This window comes from Canis lupus, chromosome 15 (assembly GCF_048164855.1).
Source record: "Canis lupus baileyi chromosome 15, mCanLup2.hap1, whole genome shotgun sequence".
Lineage (NCBI taxonomy): Eukaryota > Metazoa > Chordata > Mammalia > Carnivora > Canidae > Canis > Canis lupus.
Window position 1 is genome coordinate 48,553,419 of NC_132852.1, and position 22,152 is coordinate 48,575,570.

Below are 22,152 nucleotides of genomic sequence, written 5' to 3' on the forward strand. Positions count from 1 at the left end.
ATTCGAGAAAGCAAGAAACACCATCCACTGGAACAAAGACAGTCTCTTCACTAAAGGCTGCTGGGCACGTTGGACAGCCACACGCAGAGGAATGAAACTGGACCATTCTCTCACACCACCGCACACAAAGAGAAACTCAAAATGGATGAAAGATCTAAATGTGAGACAAGAAGCCATCAAAATCCTAGAGGAGAACACAGGCAACACCCTTCTTGAACTTGGCCACAGTAACTTCTTGCAAGATACATCCGTGAAGGCCAGAGAAACAAAAGCAAAAATGAATCACTGGGACTTCATCAAGATGAGGAGCTTCCGGACAGCAAAAGAAACGCTCAACAAAACTAAAAGACAACCCACAGAATGGGAGAACATATTTGTAAATGACCCGTCAGATAAAGGGCCAGTGTCCAAGATCTCTAGAGAACTCATTCAACTCTACAGCAAAGAAACCAACAATCCAATCATGAAATGGGCAAAAGACATGAACAGAAATGCCACAGAGGAAGACACAGACGTGGCCACCAAGCACATGAGACAATGCTCCGCATCACTGGCCATCAGGGAAACACAACGCAAAACCACAATGAGATACCACCTCACACCAGTGAGAATGGTGAACGTTAAGAAGACAGGAAACAACAAATGTTGGAGACGATGTGGAGAAAGGGGGACCCTCCTGCACTGTTGGTGGGAATGTGAACTGGGGCAGCCACTCTGGAAAACTGTGTGGAGCATCCTCAAAGAGTTCAAAATAGAGCTGCGGGGAGAGCCAGCAATCCCACTGCTGGGGATTTACCCCAAAGATACGGATGCAGTGAAATGCCGGGACCCCTGCACCCCAATGATTATAGCGGCAATGTCCACAATAGCCACACTGTGGAAGGAGCCTCGGTGCCCATGGACAGACGAATGCATAAAGATGTGTTCTACCTATGTAATGGAGTATTCCTCAGCCAAGAGAAATGACAAATACCCCCTATTTGCTTCGACGTGGAGGGACCTAGAGGGTATTATGTTGAGTGAAATAAGTCAATGTGAGAAGGCCAAACATTATATGGTCTCATTCTTTTGGGGAATATAAAAATTAGTGACAGGGAATAAAGGGAAAGGAGAGACAATGAGTGAAAATATCAGTGAGGGTGACAAAACGTGAGAGACACCTAACTCTGGGAAAAGAACAAGGGGTAGTGGAAGGGGAAGTGGGTGGGGGGTTGGGGTGACTGGGTGATTGGAACTGAGGGGGGCACTTGGTGGGATGAGCGCTGGGTGTTATGCTACATGACGGCAAACCGAACTCCAATAAAAAAAAATCGTTTTAAAAAGAAGGGTGAACCCGCGGCGCCCGGCCCTGCGTCTCCACCCTGTCGGGAGCAGCGTGGGGCGAGCGAGACGCCGGCCACCCGCTCTCCTCCTGCTGCTGCTGCGTGGGCTCTGCTTCCTTTCCTCGTGCTGGGCCCGGGGAGCGGGTAATGGGCCGGCTGCTGCCGAGGGGGGCGCGGGGGGCCCTCGCCTTCATCTCTCTTGCACACTCATGCTTGCGCTCTCTTGGTGTGTGTGCGTCCGCCGGCTGCTCAGCCCCGTCGGGGAGACCAGACTGGGGCTCTTGGTCGGCGCTGCCGGATGTGGGGACACCTTCCCGAGTAGGCCACAGACGCAGCAGGAACTGTCCTCCCACATCGTCTGTGGGGCCTGGTCCTTTCGGGGAGCCCACCGGGTGTCCTCGGGAGACACAGCCGCGGTCTTTGCTCCTGCCTCTGCTCTGCCCGTGGGGCCTGAGCTACCCCAGGCCCGCAGGCCGCGTGCCCGCTGCTCTGTGGGGCTGTCAGCTGGCAGGTTTCCTGGGACCTTCCCTCCGGGGCTGTCCTGGGGGCTGCGGAGGACTCCTTTCTAGGTGATGGTTCCTCCAGAAACGGCCCCCTTCAAACGGCTTGAGTAGGCGGGAGCTGACTCGTCCGTCGTGTGGGGGCAGGTTTGTGGCTCCCGGTGGCCAGAAACGCGTGGGGATTCCTGAGTATGTCCGAAGCAGCCCCTGGGAAGCATCGGGTGGCTCTCGTGCCTTCGAAGGAGCTGCAGACACCAGATGGCTGGGAGGAGCGTCGCCAAGGGGGCGCAGAGCTCTGCCCCCATAGTTGGGCCGCAGCCTGTTGCTGGAGCTGCTGAGGCCCATCCTCAAGGTCCCCAGAATTTGCACACCTGTCCCACATCCCAGGGTTCTTATGGCACGCACGTGCGTGAGAACTGGCCTCGATGGTCTCGTCGGGGTCTCTGGTGTGACGACGTGGGACGTGCACCGTACCCCAGCTACTCGGGAGACTGGAGAGCCATGGACTCCATGGTCTGTCGTCTTCTCTATCTGACGTCGTTTTCAGTGTTGCGTTTCGGCCCACCCCGCCTGCCGTGGCAGCGGCTCACCAGCGTCAGAGTGGCGGGCTGGGGCACGGGGCCATGCGGCCGATGGCGGGCCGTCCTCGTGGGTGTCCTCTGCCCATTGCTGCTGGCCTGGGCCCTGGAGCCGGTGCAGCCTGCGTGTTTTGTCTCTCCAGACCGGCCACCGCAGATTGGCCACTGAGCTCCGTCAGCCGAGGTCCGCGGAGACCAGGGTGCCCGCCCGCGAAGCCCCCTCTCCAGTGTCGGTTTGCAATAAATCTGTATTTAAGCACTTCGGCGTCTGTGTGTGTCACTTGCTTCTGAGACTCTTCTCTGCGTGTGTGCGTTTCCGGAACTCCAGCCACGAGGTCCCTGGCTCACGGACAAAGCAGATGCCACCGTAGGGGTTCCTCAGTGTCTTCTGAACTGTGTCTGCTCTAACCTGTGGTTTTCAGAAATCTGATGAGCTTTCAAGAAAAAAGGATTTTCGTTGCAGAGCTGACATGGGTCTCCAGCAGGTTCTGAAAAGCTGAAGTGAGCACAGGATCCCGAAGCTTCAGCCAGAGGACACCGCCCCCCCCCCGCCGGCACCCCGTGGAGCGAGTCTCGCCCTGCGGTGCTGGGCTCACCCATCTGCCTGCACCCTCCCGGGCACAGCACGTCGGCCACACTCCAGTCCCGGGGACCGTGCTTCTGGGCAGGCTCTGGCGACGCTTCTCGAGTCAATGGAGGATGCGTGGTGGCATTAGCGCACAAGTGCCCAGGACCAGAGATTATCTGCCAGGGAGGAGAGGCCCCATCTTTCAACAGTTTGCCCCAAAACGTGTGGGAGGGAGAACAGTATCCATGTTCTACGTAGAAAGGAATGTCTGGGAGGCGGCAGTTGCGGTGTGGAGAGGAGTGAGCCCAGGACTGCCCACCTGAGGACAGACCCACAGCCACCCGGGTCTGCCCCACAGGCAGGCGGCGCTCCCGTGGGCCTCCCGCTGGCACCTGTCCCAGCCTCGGTGGGTGTGGGGGGGTAACACCGTCATTTCACGCGCCGCTCCCTGCTCAGCAGTCTGATCAAGCCCCTGGTGCTCTCCCTGGGTGTGATTCTTTTTTTTTTTTTTTCTTGGAACATCGATGGGAAAAATGTTATATCTCTAATTTTTGCTAATATCTAACTGGGATTTAGCATTCCCATCAGTTAGGAAACATGTGTCAGTTCCTTTTTTTTTCCTTTGTAATTGACTTTTTATTGGTGTTCAATTTGCCAACGTATAGAATAACACCCAGTGCTCACCCCATCAAGTGCCCCCATCAGTGCCCGGCACCCCATCACCCCCACCCCCCGCACACCTCCCCTTACCCCGCCTAGTTCCTTTCCTGGATGTGATTCTTGAGGGCTGGATGGCCTCCAGAGGTCAGCTTGCGTGCAGCCTGACAGCTGCCCTGGCCTGCCCTCTGCTGCTGAGCCCGGACCTGGGTATGGCCTTGTGTGTTCCCCTTGCCCAGAGGGGACCAGGCGCATGGACACTGGAGCCCACGCTGGGAGGCACGTGGTGAGTGTCACCCTACCAGGTCGGCAGGTACAGCAGCCTGGCGGGGCTGTCCCGGCTGGGTGGTCTCCTGTCTGGCTAGCATGGAGGACGAAACCAGGCCGGGCCTCCCGCCTTCTCCGTCATGCTGCTTCCCACGCTGTTTAGCCAGAGCCGGATGCACTCGGGGACGTTTTGATGCAAACATGGTGTGAGGGCGACAGAGGAAGGCATGACCCTGAGGCTGGTGTTGGACCTCCCCGACCCCCCCCCCCCCCGCATGCTGCTCCAGTGGGGCCTCCCTGCCTCTGCCATCCATGTGGCACAGGCTTGGTACCGGCAGACGCTCTGCAGGTCAGGGGGTAGGCCCCTGGCGTCTTTTGCCGACCGATCCCCAACAGCCCAGGTTCTTCTCCCCGAGGAGGGGTCCTGGTGTGGGTATAGCGGTGGGGAGGCTGGCGGTCTGGGACAGGCTCTCCTGCAGGGCAGGTGGTTGCGAAGCTGCCCAGGTCGAGGCCATCGCATGGCCTGTGTGGGGTCTCCTGGCAGCCCGTAGCAGGGGCCTAGGAGCCCTCCACCATGTGCCTGGCCCGCAGAGGGTCTGGGTTGGCAGGTGCCACGGAGGGGCTGCCAAGCAGGAGCTCGTGCTCGAGCTCAAAGGCATAGGAGTCCCGGGGGCCACCTGTCAGCTGTCCGGTGGTCAGGGGGGCCCGGGACAGGAGACCCCAGACCGGCGGGTCCCCAGCGAAGAGGAGCTCTGCTGCAGAAGCAGCCACAGGGCTGCGGGAGAGGGGCCAGGCGGGGCCCCACACAGCTCTGGGGTCCTCCATCACCCAGGGTGCTCCGGACCCCTGCCATTTCAACCCCTATCTCAAAGAAAAGTCTTTACAAAACGCTCTGGGGCTGCCTTCTGCAACAGATCTATCTGCAACCACTAACCTCTGCCATGACTCCCCCTACCCCTCGTCACTTCCTTGCCTGTCACCCAACATCATTCCTCCACACTACCCACTGCTTTCTGAAATTTCTGATTGGCTCACTCCTCTATTTCCTGAGACCCCACAAGGAAGTCAGCTCCAGAAATACAGAGTCCCTGTCTTGCTCATCACTCTCCCCCAGAACTTAAAATGAGGCTGGGCCTCAGGAAGCTTTCACTAGATGAAAATGCACGAGGCAGAGGTGATACCCAGTGACAGGACAGGAAGACCTGATGTCACTCTGCTGTGATATGTTACGTACTTAACCTCATGTAGTTCACTCCTTATAAGAATTCTGGAAGAAAGAGTAATTCTCCATATTTGTAGTTGAGTGAATGGAGCTTAAGAGGTTAAATAACTTGGCCGATGCTGCATCAGGTCGGCCATTAGGAAGTACTGATGAAGTACTTCATCAGGAAGTAATGGTGTTGTTCAAAGTCAGGTACTAGAGATTAATAAGCCTACACAGAGCTTTCCTCGCCACAAGCCCCTCACAGGGCTTTCCATTTATTGCCTCAATTGATCCTCACGACAGTCTGCATCTGATCACATCAAGGGTTCAGAGCACGAAACCAGGCTCGGAGAGTCAAGGAGGTTTGTTCAAGCAAGTACAGCTGCTGTGGAACACAGGGAACTCGGGGCTGCGACCCCAGCTCCAGCTCCCCCGGAATCCCACGCGTGCACAGATGAGACACAGAGATTTAAAGGAATGCACACAAGGTCAGGCAGCTGGATGGACAAAAGGCTGAATTAAGAGTAGGCCAACGACCTATTAGTCAAATGAGCTTTCCAGCCTGGCGGATCGTGCCGCTGTCAAACACTTGAAAGTATACATTTACTACAGACTTTCACGGATAAGATCAAGATTTTATAATGAACATTAGCCATGCTACTGAAAACATAAGTAGACCGAGGTAAGAGACAGCCGACACGGAATACATGTGCTTATGGCCACCGTACACCACGCATACTCACTGCTCCGGAAGATGACCAAAATCTAACTGCATGCATGTTGGGCTTTGATCTCTACAAGGTATAATCTTACTTAGGAATATTTAGTATTATTTCATAACATTTTCCTATCTACGGACAAACAGATCATTACAAATCAGGATGAAAACTGTTCATGATCCCCAAAGCTCTACATCTCTAGGGGAAGAAAAAAAAGTGCGTCAGAAACAGAAAAATCTTATATACCGTATGTATCCATGTGCTCTCTGATAAATACAAAAGATTTTCTCACCAAAAGAGCACGACACTTCAATGTACTTGCACAAGGCTCACATGTGCCTTAAAATAATGAACAATCAGAAACTGAAGAACAATAGTAAGTTGCAACAAAAATGACAGATACAGCGTGTATCTGACTTTACTTTGTCTCTACCAATACTGGGGGGAACACTCTTTAATGGGGTGGCCATTTCCCAATTGATACTGTTCAAACCCGAACAGCAAAACTTTGGTTGAACAGCCAAAGTCAGGTCTCTATCCTAGAGGATCATAAAATGTTAATGATTGGAAGTTTTCTATTTTCCTTCCCTCATCGCAGACATAAAAAGTTGTGAGGAAAACAAAAGATACTAATGGTATCCAAAACTCGGATAATGCTAGATTTAACAGTATGCTCATGTTGCAGTCTGCAACTAAAACAATTTGCATTGAAAATGTTAAGTAGGTATTTCTCTCTATCACTACAACTATAAACAGGACAGGATAAATCAGACCACTGTGACAGTTCAAGTGGAGAATTTAGGAGCAGAAAGAAAAAGATTTTCAGCAATATATGACAAGTTCAATTATTTTAGACTTAAATCTGGTAAAAAAAATGTAATTAAATTGAAAACATGCAATCAAATAGCACATATATATATTCCGATAGAGCACAAGATGATGAAAGATAAGATAATTTTCCTTATGGAGATTCCGACCTAAGCCCAAATGAAAAGAAAAAAGAAACCTATCCTCATCATGGCGGGTGACTATGTCCTACAAAAAGATCCTTGCATCATACAAAAATGCAACTCCTATAACATAACAGAACTTTAACATGGGGGAAAACGAGGTCATTTTTTAAAGTAAACTGCTGTTGCAAGGTAACTTTTAATTTGCACACATAATGTAAATTGCTACGGTCAGCGCACCTTGGGTCACAGAAACAACGGCAGCTGGATCCAGAGGTGCCCCGGCAGCCCGGGTGTGCAGGCAAAGTGCCGTGAACAGTGAGGATCGATGATCTCCTCAAAGTGTCACGGCCAGATCCTCGGCAGGGTGGCTGGAGGGCGATATTCAGAGAGCAAGCACGTGCTTAGTGTTACACTTTAAATTGATGCTGACATTGTCAATTGCGAAAAGAAAGTTTTTCCTAAGTAACATAGGAAACCACCCAGCTAACCTTCTGGAGGATATCAGATAATCATGGTAGGTGGTTGTGCAAGAGCTAACTTCTCAGAAACGTGAGCACATATGAAATACAAACAAGCGGCCGTTGCGGAGATTTACTATAGTGATCAACATTTTAATTACTTTCTGTTCTCTTAGATGTACAGGACTATTGCGATGAATAGTCGCTCCATGTACAAACAAAGCAGTATTTTTAGCCTGGTATTTGCATTTGGTGGCAAAAAACTCCCACGAGGGTACGAATAACCACGAGTCATGTGCTGATTAATCTGAGACTTCTCGAGTCACATGTTAATTAAAGGAATTAATATGATCTTTGCTGGTAACGCTACACATTTGTCACACGGCATGCAGAGAACGACTTATTGGATGGTCAGGTTTCAAACAAATCTCCAACCCTGCAAATACGGAGAGGATTTTTTCGAATCACTGCTGATGGTGACTCAATAAAAACCGAGGGCCTAAATATGAAAACAAGCTCCTACCAGAAAATCGCTAGACCAGTCTACACATGTGTGATGACTGACGAATAACTCGAGTGTGCAAAGAAGTGTTCTCCACAAAAGAGAAAGGAGGACCACGATGGAAGGTGTGCGATGCAGGCCGAGCCGCATCCTCAGCCGGCCCCGGCCCCCCGGCCCCCGGCACCCCAGCCCCCCAGCCCCGAAAGGGGCTTGTGCACACTGCGGCCCCACTGCTCCGTGTTCCTGCCAATGCCCTGCGCTCTGGACATGCAGCCTTACCTCAGCAGCCACAGACTTTCTATCAAGTGGGTTAAATTGCTTCATGTTTTCAAGGCGTCTTATAAAGCATTCTCGGGAAAATGTTTCGCTCCGTCATTCCTGACCTTTTAGAAACGGTGCCCCAGTAAGTGTTAATATTGATGAAAACCACATGATCTCGGTCATTTACCGCCGACTGACACATACAGGCCCAAGGTAACACAACACAGCTAGTCTACTACCCTGAAGGGACTGTGCACTTTGAAGACTTTGGGAAATGTTCACTGTGCCTACAGAGTAGTCCCATGCTCATTCTGTCATTTCTGCAGTGAGTAGCACCATATAAGAGGTAGCGAGGGCAGCCCCGGTGGCACAGCATTTTAGCGCCGCCTGCAGCCCAGGGTGTGATCCTGGAGATCCTGGATCGAGTCCCAGGTCGGGCTCTCTGCATGGAGCCTGCTTCTCCCTCTGCCTGTGTCTCTGCCTCTGTGTGTGTGTGTGTGTGTGTGTGTGTGTGTGTGTGTGTGTGTGTGTCTCTCTATGGATAAATAAATAAAAATCTTAAAAAAAATAAGAGGTGTCAAGAAGAAGTGAAAGGTACTCCACCTTCTGGTACAGAATGTGTTTTCATGGGAGGCTCAGGGACCAGTAGTGGGTTACTCTCGACCACACTGCTCTCAATACATCAAGCACAAACCCACTAAGAGACTTAGGCGTGCCTCTGCTGTTATGACATTTTGGTCAAAATGGCAAAGTGCATCTTAATTACACTTTCGATAGGTATGTACTTATAGGTGTCATATATTCAACGACCTTTCCGGGTCAGGATATAACTGAGTACACTTAGGAAATATAAAGTTAACAAATTAAAGCTCTGACAGATGATAGGACAGAAAATTCTATCCAGAGTTTCACCGATACCATGAAATTATCATTTTGATGGCCCACATTTGTGATGCTCTAAATATATGCACAGTGTAAAGTAGTCAATCTGGATTTCTACAAAAGGACACTGAGCACAAAATGGAAACATAAAGACAGTTCTATGAAATGAATCTCATAAACTATCGACCGAAGAACAGTATATGTTTAAACTACACAGTCTTTGACTACATGATCATTTATCATACTCAAGATAAAAATAGTTTAAAAAATAGTTGATAATTGATGATTAAGACAAAATTCATATAACACTAGCATTATTCTTTCCAAGTATTCCAAGCAGAAATTCTTATAGGACATAACCAAAAGTATGGGCTATTTACTTGCTGTTATTTTAATAAAAGAACAAAGAAAAATAAGACCTCACAAAATGTTGAAATAGCTATCTACAGACATTGTAAATTTTTAGGAAGACACTGAAACATCAATACGATTGCAAACACACACGCATGCGCATATTCTGGTACGATGAACTTGAAAATCAACAAGCTGTGTTGGAGTTACAAATAATGGTCCTAATTAGTCTTTTCCCGAAGTAGTAAACAGAAATACTACCTCAGAGTTTTCTGATCAGTGACAAAGTCATTAATAAATGAAATCAAAATGGCTAGCAATCAATAAAAAACTGAATTTGTGAGGGAAACATTTACTGCTACGCTAGGCTTCCATTCCGTATAGGCAACAGATTCATTTTAGTATGTAAAATGCTCGGGGTTGAAGAATGCTTTCGACAAGAAATGATAAAGATGTTCCCCTATCACAGTAACAAAAACATATATTCATGTTGTTTTTTTTTTTTTTTTTTTTGAACTGCTCATCTTCCTAAAAAAATTAAGTAATGGCTAGGAAAACATAAATTGTAAGAAGCAAGAGGTTCATTTCCCCTAAACAAAACTCCCAGAAAGCAGGCAAGAAAAAAAGACAAAAGACCTCAACAATTGGAAAAGTTGGGGAAGGAGGGGAAAATCTGAAAGCAGGCAAGATGAAAATAATGAAAATACCAGCTGACATAAAACAGGGATAGAATGCAGTCTAATCCCCAGACCTCTGAGCAAGGACGTATGCAAAACCAGCACGGGAACACAAAACTACAACATAAAGACGGGATGTAGCATCGGGACCAAGTATCAAACAAAGGATATCGAATTCAAAACTTGCTCATCAAACTGGATTAATTCTCCCTTTTGACAAAATGCGTTTTGAGTTCAGGTTACGTCACAGGAATATTTTTATGGAATGACTTAAAAAATGTAGAGAAAGACTGATTCCTCTGACTCCCCTTAGTGCAAGAAAATCTGCGAATGCTGCTAAAGTTAATTAAAAGCCACGAGGGATCGATGAAATGACGGATTCAATACAGACTGTGACATTCTGGGCCAAAACTGAAGTGTCATCAAAAAGTAATGGTTTTGGTAGACCCTGGCTAACAAACGAGAAAGGACATCAAACACAAAGACTTTTTTTTGTCAAGAATGGTAACACTGGCGAGAGAGAACCTCAAAGTGACATACATACATACATACCGACAACTGAGTATGTATACTCAGCGTAAAGACTCACCAGGGGCAGGTGTCCATGCCTCTGTGGACAAAACAAAACAAAACTAAACAACTTTGGTTAACAGATCAACACTACATATTAAAATCCAGACACTATAAATTCTGGCACGGAGGCTGAAGCACACATTACCTGAGAACACTGTTGCTGTCTCTATCTGGTGAAATACAAAGGAGTGTGAACCTCGTAAATGCAATTTTGGTATCAAAGTCCAACTGACTCTTTGTAATGTGCTCTGGCTTTGCAATTCTCAACATCGCAGGAGATAACCTGATAGAGAAGCGAATACTATCATGACTTCCGTTAGCTGCATGTGAGTTGTTTAAATATCAAAAGGTGAAGTACGACAAATTAGGAATAAAACACAAATTTATGGAAAGGGTGCTTCAAGAATGAAACCTGGATAAAACTCAAAAGCAGGAATCCTCCCAAGTGATCCTTCGCTACAAAATTAATTCACATTAGTGGAAGGCTTTGCTACGTCCAGTGCTGGGAATGTTTTTGTCCTGTCGGAAACAGTTCAGGCAAAATACCGAATTTCCGTATTTCACCGTTATGTCCCGTTGTTTTGCTCAGAAAGAGCATCAAACCTCTGTGCTAAATTTAAAATGAATTACAATTTTGCTGGAGGTTTAACTGCTAAGTAATTTGTTTGAACAGTTTAAACCACTTACAATTTTAGTCAACATAAACATTTGTGGGCAATCATACGGGAAAACTCATAAAACCACAGCTAAATTCCTAGGGATCCAAGTGTTATAGACTGAATTAATTAACAAATGATCATTATGATTGGATGTCAACTGCATTCCTAGATTTTAATTCATTTCCATATGAAAGAAAACCATTAGGCCGAGTAAAGGACTAAAAATTGCTTTTAAAGCAGCAACACTATGTAAATCTAAACAGAAATTCCAAACGTCCTGTCATTCTTCTGCTCTTCAGAGCAAAAGTCGTTCTTAGATGAAAACGGAATTAAGGTTGAGAGCCCACAAGACTCCCTGACGGTGCTTCCTAAGTTAGAAAATGAGCCCATAGATAGGAGATCATAAAGACGCTTTTCTTCCAACAGAGACGGCTTCCTTACTACTCAACCAGTTCCTGAACTCTGTCATGAGCTAGTGAACCCCTAGAACAAAGCTGAGAACAAAACCTGGGTTCCGGCACGACTCCACAGTTGAACTCAGAAGCAGATTAAAACCAGACCTTACGGGAGCTTTCCCGCTGTCACCTTCACCCGTGGGTCATCCCTAATCCCACCCCAGACCAGCGACAAGACAGCAAGCTCCCATCCTTGCAGGAGTGCGCCGTGGAAGCGGCACAAGCCAGAGACAGAGGGGTTGTGTCCCTCAGAGGGAAGCTACAGGAAATGGTGTCCTTCTTTTCATTTTGTCGTTCTTAAGGAACTTTCATAAAACAGCTCTGAATCATGCAGTCTCCTTCAAAAATGTTCTCCTCATAAGGAAAACAGAAGAAAAATCAACCACCAAAGGTCACACTTGAAAACGCAGAACTTCAGAACTTGCGGAAGAAACACCTGTAAGACCTCTTTCCTTATACCATTTCATGGAAAGTTTCTCATGATAAATTTACGTACTGGTTTGTGTTTTATGAATCAGACCCGAATAAAAAGAGAGACTTCTGCCACGAAACTTAAAGGGTAAGAAAATCTTCGTGTGCATGCCACTCCCAGCATCATGAGTCATGTTTTACCCAAGCAGACTGTTCCACAGTCTCACCTTGATCCCCCCTACTGGTCGTTACAGATGCGCTAACGTGGATTACCACGGCAGTGGTGTATCAGTCCTCCTCCGATATCCGCAGAAAACTAAAGAAGACCGAGGAGGGTCCTCAAACTCCCATGCCCCACCTGGTGAAAATGGCATTTAAAGTCCTTAACACCCGAGAGGAAGTGGCTGAACTTCAGAGGCAGGCCAGGCTCCAGCAGAAGGTCCAACTCCAGACCCAAGCCTCGGTGGCAGCCCTGCGGCCGGCGGGCTCCGCGAGCCCGCAGAAAGGGGGAACCGACCGAACCCCGCCTGGGGCCTGCTTCAGATGCGGCACCGAGGGACAATGAGCCCGTCGATGTCCCAATCCCAAGGAGCCAACGCGGCAATGCCCTCAATGTCCAACGATGGGCCCCTGGAAATCCGCCTGCCCGGGACTCGGGGGATCCTCGGCGCCTCCACACGGAGGAAACCCTGAGCCGGGAAGTCCAGCCTTTCAACTACTCGGACTGGACGATGACTGACGGGGCCCAGACTCGGACACCCCCTAACCCAGGCCAAGCCCAGGGTCCTGCTCCAGGGAGCGGGGAAGCCCATCTCTTTCCTGTTGGACACGGGGGCGACCGACTCCATTGTGCCTTCCTACTCGGGAGCCAGCTTCCCCTCCCCAGTAGCGGGGATGGGAACCGATGGCACCTCCTCTATCCACGGACCGCCCCACTCCTCTCTTGCAGCCTGGATGGGTTCTCCTCCTCACACTCCTTCCTTAGAATCCCTTCCTGCCCAGCTCCTCTTCCTCGAAAATCCTGACATCTATCTATCAGCTTCTCCTAGGTTAAGTCCTGCTACCCTCCTACCTCCCCCTCTACTTCCTTTGTACTTAAGAGTCATTAGGCGCGCGCACACACAAAGAGTCATCAGGCACCATGACAACCCCCTGGTCAGTTCTCAACATTTTGCAATTCAGATCACCAATCAGCTTTCTTCCTGGCCTTCAGACCTGCTTCAATACAACAGGTAAGTATAAAAACAACTTTCATCAGTGAAAAATCCCATAGGAGTTCAGTATTGTTGCACTCTAATGGATACATGGAAGCAAATGTGATTTTCTAGAAACCAATGAACTTATGACTATAAAAGATACAGCACCTATAAATTGAAGAGCTTATGCCTCAAAACTATAGCTGATAAAAAAAGTCAGTGCATACATACAAAAAAGCCTTAAATAATAAGGGAGGAAAATAAGTAGAACATGTTAAAAAGATGGCCAAATGAGAGAGGCATCCTGCCTCTCAGGATGGTTTCCTTATATTTACTGCATTTTATAAATGTCATAAAATAATGATGATTTTTTTTATTGGAGTTCAGTTTGCCAACATATAGCATAACACCCAGCGCTCATCCCATCAAGTGCCCCCCGCTCAATGCTCGTCACCCAGTCACCCCACACCCCCACCCCATCTCCTTTTCTTCCACCCCTTGTTCGTTTTCCAGAGTAAGGAGTCTCTCACGTTCTGTCTCCCTTTCTGATATTTCCCGCTCATTTTTTCTCCTTTCCCCTTTCTTCCTTTTCACTATTTTTATATGCCCCAAATGAATGAGACATTACAATGTTTGTCCTTCTCCGAATGACGTACTTCACTCAGCGTCATACCCTCCAGTTCCAAATGATGACTATTTTAAAGGAGAAAAAAAACACTTTTTAAATTAAGAGTATCACACTGGGAGAATCCTTTCAATGACTGGGAAAAAAATACGGTCACACAATACACTCTGCGGACAGCAGACATATACAATGCATGTTGTCAACTTTCTCCATCATTAACCACATGACAAAGCTCTTTTAAAGGTACAAGGGGAGGCTACGGAAGGAGTTGCTTCCACCTGTATTCCTGATTGCAGTTTCTTCCTCATGTTTGTCAAGACAGAAAGAAGCATTTTTTTTTTTCTTTTCTTTCTTTGAAGTCTTTAGTTTAAAAAAGAAAAAAACGGGCAAACCTATAGGATTTTCAACTTTTGGTGACAGTCATGGAAATCTGGAGACTCATGAGTTCTAAGACTAGGGTTTCTGAACTGAAATTAAGAATTCAAGGATTACAGTTAAAGGCTCAGAGCTAAAGACATGAGGCCGAGTATTTTTCAACGAACGCCCAAAGAGAAAAACAGAGGCTGACGACAGAAAAGAGCTGTGACATTAACCACAGATGATGTCGGGATTATGATTTCTGTTAAATCTTGCCATGTATGCATGGATGTACCTACAGATACACACACATAGATCTCCGACAGTTCTTGTTCCTCAACGGTTATGCTCAAGGTTTGTCTTGGCATATTTTGCTTACTTTTTGCTATGAAAGGACATAGAAAATTAAGTATAAAGATGATTTACAGATTTCAACTGTAAAAAAAAATATCAGTTTTTTAGTCCATAAAATCCAGACACCTACTGATAAAGCATCCTAGGAGGATCATCACTAGAAAAGTCCAATGGGACACACGGAAAAACTTCACGTTAACTACTTCCAAAGACAAAATTATTTTCACACTCTCTAGAGGTATTCAATATTTAATGTTGATGCCTGATGGAAAGGTCTGAAGTACTACAAACGCTCAGACATTGTAAAAAAGGATGTAGTACTGCCATGTCTACCATCAATTCTATCTAAATAAGTGCTATTTTATGGTGTTAGTTATTACTGTATATAAAACTATTGAAGACCAAGATTCTTTGGACATATTCTTACAGTTTCCCCAAATGTGTAAGATGGAAATAGGACTTTTTTGAGCATTCATTTTTTCCCCTCCTGATTCACTAGCACCTCTCAAAAATAAGCTCTAGGGAATCATGAAGTCCATTCGATAATTTCCTACTAAACACCCTACATTACATATAAGACAGCCACGTTGATATAGATCTACTCAGATTGTCAAGGAATTATTTAACTTAGATTATGAGCAGCTACATTTCCCAGTGCTTCCAGTCTGGGACCTCATTTCTAAGTGTGTGAGTTGGTTCTCCTGTTTCCATAATAACCAATTTAACAATCAGCTTGGCAGTCAACTACTTTAGAGTTAGTTTCATTAATGTTAGCTCTCATCTCATTAATACATGAATCGACTGACACTGTGGGACTACTTATTTTTCTAATATACTCGTAAAAGGGCTCTGAATTCAAGGTAACAAACCTTCTGGAAGAATTAGCTCAGGCTCTTTTGTTTAAACTCAATCTTTTCCTGGTAGAACCTCAATGTATATTTTAGAATTTTCTTCCAATACTTTAGGACTCACTTAGACTTCTAGTCCTAAGGACGATTTCCTTTTCTTGCTGCAGGGACCTAGAAATGCAACAAAGTTATGAGCCAGAAGTTTTTCAGTTTTTGAATGTCAGCTAAAACTCAAAAACGGAAACAATTAAGAAATTCCAGGAAGTAAATTGGAATACAAAGTGGTCTTCATTTCACAGGACACCCTCTATCGTTAATCCTCACGAGAATGAACACAGAAAGGAAGCTACTCCCTTACTGTATAATGAAAATCGTGATTTTTGGAATGCTTTTTCCCAATCAAAAAGCTCTCGAAACTAGTTCTTTCTCTCTCCTCTTTCCTGGTTTTGAGTAAAAGACCCTCCTTAGTAGATGATCTGGTACATACCGAGCACTGCTGAATGGCTGCACACAAACGTACGACAACATGAACCCAACAAGTACAACCAAACGTCACTCTCCTTTCACGGCGTTTGTCGTTTCTAATGGCTGACTAATATTCCATTGTAAGCTGTAAGACCACACCTTCTTCTGTTGTTGTTGTTGTTGTTGTTTTATCAACTTTATAGAGGTGGTAGGGGGAGTCAGGGAAGGAAGAGGTGTGGACTTGAAGGTTTTTGATTTTTTAATGCAAATTAATTTATTTTGTGTATGATTCCAGATGAGACGAGAAGGGTGATGGTGCTCATGCCCATACGCCGGCTCCAGGTGAAGTGCTCTAGGCTTCGGGCTCACTCTGCTACCTAAGAAGGTCTTTCTCAGCTTCAGCTCTACACAATGCTGTGACTCAGCACCTTGCGGGTTTGGGCATTATGTAAACGTTCACAGACTTGCTGAAGGGAACGGTGCCCTCCATGCTGGTTTCCACCTGGGGGAACACGTCGCCACCTTCAATCCAGGGGGATTTTGAAATGCGGGAATTGGAGTTGTAGGCCAGTAGCAGCCTCACTTCCACCTGGCATGGTTCTATCCAGGCAGTATGGGAGAGGTACACCTGAGTGATAAGCCGGTGGCGCCCTGGGTGGGCCAGGATTCCTCAAGTCTGCCGGCTTAGGATGAATCATCTGAGCCTGGCCATCTGGATAGAAGACCTGGACCTTCACAGCACTCTCAGGGTCCTGCACATGTTCCAGGGTCGCATCGACATCCAGGGCCACAACCAATCCAGACGTAAACCGCAAAGGGTTGCCTGACTCGCCTGCTGGCTCAATGATGGCTGAAGTATGTGGATCTGCTCTGGAAGGGGGAGGTGCAAGGAGGTACTCTGCCTCAGCATGGTCTGTCGAATTTTGACCACTTCCACAGGCTTGGATGTCATGAGTCGGGGCATAAGGTCAAGAAGTTTGTCCACAAAGCTGTCCTGTAGGTGGGGGCAAATCAGCAATAAAACACCTCTGAAAAAAGTCCACTTCCTGTAAAAAGTTTTCACACATCCCAAATAAGGGGTCAACTCCTCGAGTAGTCCGTGCTGTTACTGTAAGTTGCAAGGCTTTGGCCTGCAGCCTCATGGGATGTATAATCACCACCTGTTTCTCCTCCACACCACTGTACATGAACTCCATTTTGTAGGTCTCTTCCATGATCTGTTTTGCTGCTGCGGAGGCCAAGTCACTCTGCTTCAAATATAAAGGGGCAGCCACATTCCACAGCTTTCCTTGCAAGGCCTTGATGAGAAGAAGCTGACACCAAAGATAGGTAGCCGAGAAGTCAGCAACTCCTGCTAGTTCAGACTGAAGTTCTCTAAGTCTTTGCAGATCCCGGATGGTGAACTCCAGCAGCTTCTGGGTTCCCTGAGGGTCCCGGTGCTCTGGAGACTGTACACCCTTTCAGGGCTCTGCTGCAGGAACTGATGGGACGGGTCTTCATGGGGCGCAATACCGGGAGAAACGGCCGATGACACTAGTTCTCTACCTGGTAACCTTAAGGCAGGAACAAGATGAGAAAGACTGTCTCGGAGGTAGGCATAATGCCTGAAGGTATGATCTGAGAATAGTGCTGGCATTGTGGGACAGGTTGTAGCAGCATTAAAAATAAGAACCAAAACTGCAATGTAAGCTGGGTCATCCATGTCTGGTTCAGCTGGGTCAAAAAATGGATGGGTGCTCAGGCGCTCTGGCACCAAGGGAAGCACCAGGGTTGGATGCCGACTTCCCAGAAACTTCAAGCACTTCCATATAGAGTCCCTATCAGTAGAGTACTTGGTTAAATTTTTCAGCAGCTCCGCCAGTGCGAGATGAATCCCTTCTTTAGTCGAAACATTAGTACAGCATAAAAGTTCGTGAAGAGCCAGCCTCTCGAATATCTCTGGACGATCCTCTAACACAGCCAGGACACTGCCAAGCTGATCCTCTCGGAGGGTGATGTTTTTAGAAATTTTTCTCATGCTGTGTATGGACTGCAGACGTACTTCCTCAATTTCATCATTAAACATGTCCACCAGGAAATCAGGGCGGCACTTCTCCACAAAAGAAGGTGAAGATTGGGCCAGCATGCAGAGAGCCTCCAAAGTAGCAATGCGGACCTCATACATCTCATCTTCCAATCCAGGAACAAAGGCTCCACAAGCTCCTGACTCCATCAAGTTCACAGCTCCTGTATCTATTTCTTCTTTGGGAGCATCACCTCCCCACATTCAGCCACTGGTTAACTCTCCTGACCTGTAAAGTTCCTCGGCACGATCATGTGTAGTGCGTTTTCTCCTGAGATCTGACATGAGCTTCTTGTCGAGCGTCTGCTCCAAGAAGTGAAAACTGACTTGTTCCATCGAGCCCAATAGCTTTGCAGCCTGAACTCGAACCACCCAGGAGCCATCACTGACCATGGGACAAATTGCTCCAAATGCATCATCAACTAAGCGAATTTCTTCATTAGAAGAAGGAATGGGGACAGTGCTTTCAGGATAGAGCTGACTGATAGCCCAGGTAAGTTGGACTGCAGCACCGCGCACTTGTTCACAGTCATCCGACAACATTTTAGAGGCCTGATTATAAATTGCTTGGTGTAATTTCAGTCCTCTTTCATGAAGCTGCAACATGGCTTTTATAGCCGCTCTTCTGACACATGGGTCTTGGTCACTGAAGTAATCCCCTATAATCTTCTGGACATCTCTGAGAGCTAGGCCTTCTCCATCTTTTGTGACACTTGTCTCCAAAGAGCCAAGATTGCCAAGTAATTGCAGGCACTTATTTCTTACACCAGGAGATGTATCTGTGAGGTGCTTGCAGGCTACATCAACTAATCCCATGTGGATAGCTTGATTCTCTGGGAGTTTGGTGCCAATTGCAAGCAAGGTGTCCAACAGTTGAGCAAGGACGTGATGAAACTTTTCATTCTGCAGGATGTTAATGGCATCATCCATAATGCAGTCTGGTGAAAACCCTGCAGTCTTTGATAATAAACCCAACAATGAGGCAATTTTCAGTCTCACAGATGGATCACTCTCCTTGTAACAATGTTCCAAGAGAATCCTGACTACTCCTTCCTCACTTTCTGCTTCAAAAGGCTTTCTGGCAAACTGGAGTAGATACTGCAAAGCATCCGCTGGGGAGGGAGCTTTACAGCGATCTACGTGGAGTGCTGCAGATTTACTTGGTTTTGTCAATCACAGTTTCTTGGTTGCAATATCCTCCTGTTGTTGCTGGACCACCTTAGTGAATTCCTCGCACACTCGTTTCTTTAGGTGAGCCGCCATGACTGCCCGCCACACCACAGCTTCTTGATCCATCATCTTTCGATGGAGACCAAGACTCCTTCCACAGTTTGCCTATTGTGGACATTGCTGCTAGAAACATTGGGGTGCAGCTGTCGCGGCTATTATGCTGAGTGAAAACAGTCAATCGGAAAAGGACAGACATTATATGGTCTCATTCATTTGGGAGATATAAAAATTAGTAAAGGGAATAAAGGCAAAGCAGAGAAAATGAGTGAAAGTATCAGTGAGGGTGACAAAACAGGAGACACCTAACTCTGGGAAACAAACAAGGGGTAGTGGAAGGGGAAGTGGGTGGAGGGGGTGGGGTGACTGGGTGATGGGCAATGAGGGGGGCTCTTGGCGGGATGAGCACTGGGTGTTGCGCTATATGTGGACAAACTGAACTCCAATAAAAAATTAAAAATTCAAGAAAAAGAAAACGGGCCCTTTATGTAAAATAAGCAAACATTTAACTGATGTATTCAGTAGGTCCAATAAATGGAAATGTATGACACTAAAAAAAAAAAAAAAAAACACCAGGTAAATCTTCAGGCTTCTAAAGAATGTCTTTGTTTTTCAAAAGATATCCGAATGATAGAAACAGGAACACCACAAGTACAGAAGGAAAAGCTGCCGGAGGCACCGATATGAACAATTTCCCTACTACATTAAATGCCGTAGATCATTATGAGAAAGATTTAAATGCATCAGTAAATAAGAATCTTTAAGTCTTGGACACAGTTATTTTTTTAACATAAGCAAATAGGCAATAAGGTATTTCAAATGTGAAAAAGTACCTGTACCCACGGCCACCCTGGAAGAAGAGCACGCCAAGGGGCATGCTATCGGGATCCCCCACATGACGGAGCAGCCACCTGCCTCAGTGGAGCAACCGACTTCGGGCACTGAGCAACATCCTAAATGAAATCAAGAGCCCGCCAGAGCTACTACACTGGGGCGAGCTGAAGCTTATGGGCCTGAGCAGTTCGAGCCGGGCATGGCAGTTGGTGCTGAGTCCTTGGCCCGAGCCGAGACGCCAGCTGCTGAGGCCAAGCCAATTTACAGGGCAGTCACACGTCTGATTCACTGTCCCGACCTGGAGGAGCCACCTGCACACTTGGCCACCCTGCAAGAAGAGCTCCCCCGGGCACCCACTATCAATGTCCCCGGCATGCCATGCCAAAGGAGTCACCTGCCTCAGTGCAGCAACCAGCTTCGGCCCCTGAGCAACATCATGAACCACGGCAGCAGCCCACCCCAGCTCCATAGGTGGGGCCTGATGAAGCTTCTGGGCCTGCGGTGATCGAGCTGGGCAGGTTTGTCGGTGCTGAGTGCTTGGCCAGAGCGCAGATGGAGCTGCTGAGGCCAAGCCAATGCACCAGGTGGTCACGCCTCTGATTCACTCTCCCGACAAGGAGGACCCACCTGCAATCTTGGCCACCCTTGTGGACATCATGTCCCGGCGCATGCTATCAGGGTCCGCCACATGCCGGAGCGGCCACCCAGCTCAGGGGAGCAACTAGTGTCTGCCCCTGTGCAGTATCCTGAACCACCTCAACAACCGGCCCCAGCTCCTACCTTGGGGACTGCTAAAACTTCAGAGCCAGAGGTGATCGAGCTGGTCACGGCTCGAGCCGAGAAGCCAGCTGCTGAGACCAAACCAATGCACGTGGTGGTAACACCTCTGACTCACTGTTCCGACATGCAAGAGCTACCTGTACCCAAGGTCACCCTGGAGGAAGAGCACGCCCAGGTGCATGCTATCGGGTTCCCGCACATGCCGGAGCAGCCACCTGCCTCAGTGGAGCGAACGTCTCTGGCCACTGAGCTACATCCTGAACCAAAACAAGAGCCCGCCACAAAGACTACAGTGAGGCCACCTGAAGCTTCTGGAGATGGAATACTTCCAAACTCGTTCTATGAGGCCAGCATCACCTGAAGTCCAGAAGCAGACAAAGACCCCACCCCACCAAAAAGGAGTGTTATAGACCGATGTCCCCGATGAACACGGATGCAAACGTTCTCAACAAGATACGAGTGAATAGCATCCAATGGTACATTGAAAAGTTACTCGCCGTGACCAGGTGGCATTTATCCCCGGGACGCAAGACTGGTTCAACACTCGGCAAACACTCCGTGTGACTGATCAGATCTGCAAGAGAAAAAACAAGAACCAGAAGATCCTCTCAACAGATGCAGAGAAAGCATTTGACAAAATACGGCATCCATTCCTGATCCAAATGCTTCAGAGTACAGGCAAAGAGGGAACGTTCCCCAGCATCTCCAGAGCCATCGATGGAAAGGAAAACCCACGGCATGGCCTCAGCAATCAAGCGACAGAAAGAAATAAAAGGCATTCACATCGGCAAAGAAGTAGTCAAACTCTCCCTCTTCCAATGACATGATAGAGTACCTGGAAAACCCAAAAGACTCCACCCCAAGATTGCCAGAAATCATACAGCAAATTTGGCAGCGTGGCAGGATACCCAATCAATGCCCAGAAATCACTGGCCTCTCTATACGCCAACGATGAGACTGAAGAAAGAGAAATGAAGGAGTCGGTCCCAGTGACAATTGCACCCAAAAGCATGAGATACCTAGCAATACACCTAACCAGAGAGATAAAGGATCTCTACCCGACAAACCACGGAACACGTCTGAAAGAAATTGAGGAAGACACAAAGAGATGGAAAACCATTCTGTGCTCCTGGATTGGAAGAATTCATATATATTTGGGAAAATGTCCACGTGACCCAGGGCAATTTACACATCGAACGCGATCCCTATCATCAGAAATACCACGGGCTCTCTTCAGAGAGCTGGAACAAATCATCGGAAGATTCGTGTGGAATCATCAGAAAAGACCCCGAATGCCCAGGGCAATATGAGAAAAGAAAACCACAGCTGGCGGCATCACAATGCCGGACTTCAGGTCGTGCTACAAAGCTGTGCTCATCAAGACGGTGTGGTACTGGCACAAAAACA

The 22,152-nt window shown here is 47.5% G+C and overlaps 1 long non-coding RNA gene and 1 pseudogene across 2 annotated transcripts; both read right to left on the reverse strand.

Annotated features, from left to right (window-relative positions):
* Positions 1-4,967: 4,967 nt before the first annotated feature.
* LOC140605150 (uncharacterized) lies at positions 4,968-12,504 on the reverse strand. 2 transcript variants are annotated; one of them, XR_012007880.1, is made up of 3 exons: positions 10,618-11,406; positions 10,489-10,509; positions 4,968-7,136 (listed from the first exon to the last, which is right to left on the reverse strand). It is a non-coding gene; the product is annotated as an uncharacterized lncRNA (long non-coding RNA). The 2 variants fall into 2 exon arrangements; XR_012007881.1 differs by lacking the exons at positions 4,968-7,136; positions 10,618-11,406 and adding exons at positions 8,038-8,111; positions 12,225-12,504.
* Positions 12,505-13,724: 1,220 nt separating this feature from the next.
* LOC140605145 (integrator complex subunit 4 pseudogene) lies at positions 13,725-21,188 on the reverse strand (annotated as a pseudogene).
* Between the last annotated feature and the right edge of the window lie 964 nt (positions 21,189-22,152).